Consider the following 1930-nt stretch of genomic DNA (forward strand, 5'->3'; position numbering starts at 1 on the left):
AATCTAGTCCGAGAAAAACGGCAGCTCCTCCGTGAATGGCTAGCACACAGATCCCCTTCTGCAAAGGAAAGGCTAAAAACAGCGACACGAAGGCTCACAAAGGTTCTACGGAGCAGAGAAGAACTTGCTCAAAAATCATACATAGAACAGCTTTCACCAAAATCCTCTATGGAAAGCCCATCCTAACTATAAGCCGCCCATAGAAGCAGATATGCCCCTTCGAAAACCAGATGGATCTTGGGCGCGCAGCGATGAAGAAAAAGCAAGCGTCTTCGCTAGTCACCTTTGTAAAGTTTTTACTCCAAATCAAGCAGCCTCTCCTTCCATTCTTCCAGAGCTACCAATTCCAGATCCAATTCCAGCTATAGAATTTCAAAAAACTGAAATCACTAAAGTCATCAAAAAGCACCTCAAGCCAAATAAGTCTCCAGGGTATGACCTCATTGCGCCATCAATTATATAAAAATTCTATCTAACTCTATTACAAAGCTTGGCCACTTCCCCCAACAATGGACAAAACTTCTACTGCTCCGTATCACGCCTCATATGACTTCGAATAATATAATCCCTGAACATCAACTTGGCTACCGAGAAAAGCATGGCACCATAGAGCAGGTGAAAACTGTCATGAGCTGCTCAAAACATACCTGTTTAATCGAGTTTTCACTGTAAAACAAAAAAACTTTACAACAGAAGAGTTCGAAATTAATGCGGGCGTACCCCAAGAAAGCGTCCTCGGCCCCACCCTATATCTTCTATATACAGCAGATATCCCAACAGACCAGCGTCTAAATATGTCAATATTTGCCGAGGATACAGCCATACTAAAACGATCTAAATGCCCGCTGGAGGCATCCAGAAGCCTCTCCTCTCATCTTGCACTGATAGAAAAGTGGATGGCGGACTGGCGTTTAAAGATAAACGGTGAAAAATCTAAACACATTACCTTTACTCTCAACAGACAAAATTGCCCCGCTCCAACTCTAAACAATACCATAGTCCCCTCTGTGAATGAGGTCACATATCTCGGCGTCCACCTGGACAGGCGTCTTACATGGAAAAAACATATTGAAGCGAAACGGGCGAAACCAATTAAGACATAAATCCAGAGGACTGCACTGGCTTATCAACCCTCGTTCCCCACTTCGACTGGAATATAAAGTACAACTCGACAATTTATTCATAAAGCCTATCTGGAAGTATGGCTCCGAATTTTGGGGCAATGCAAGCAGCAGCAATATAGACGTTATCCAAAGGGCACAGTCTAAAGTGCTCAGAACCATCACAGGAGCTCCATGGTTTATTCGCAATGAAGATATCAATAGACCCCTAGGTATACCTCTCGTCAAAGTCGAAATTTCTCAACTCCAGGAAAAATACAAAAGGAAACTCTCTACGCACTAAAATCCTCTAGCCAGATCGCTAAGCCAAGTTAGTCAACAATCCCGATTAAGAAGAAATGACCTTCCAGCCCGTTGACATCGGAGGCCCCATAGTATAGACGATTACTAAGATAAACTAATTATGTATTAGATTCAGATTTTAAAAATTGTTGTTAGTCTCTTAATAAGAGAAGATCCAACAAATAAAAGATAAAAGTATTAAAAAAAAAAAAATGTAAACATATTTAAACTTTTGTTTCTTTTTAGATTAAAAAAGATTAAATGTTAAAGTAAAAAGCATTCGCCGTTTAGAGGAACGTTTGAATCACTTTCTCTAGAAAACACCGAGCTAGAGTGCAGACTTCAGGTTTTAGATGAGACAATTTCTAAAGCAATGAGTATCAAGACCAGATCGAGCAATCATGTGAAATGGATGAATATAGAGCAGAGTTGGAAGAATTAGCAATAACAAGGACATAACCCTGTCCTTATGTAATGCCTTCAATACAGCTGAGGTCTCCCGCCCAGCAACAGCAATTTCTACAGGC

This window comes from Drosophila ananassae, assembly GCF_017639315.1.
Source record: "Drosophila ananassae strain 14024-0371.13 chromosome Y unlocalized genomic scaffold, ASM1763931v2 tig00000090, whole genome shotgun sequence".
Lineage (NCBI taxonomy): Eukaryota > Metazoa > Arthropoda > Insecta > Diptera > Drosophilidae > Drosophila > Drosophila ananassae.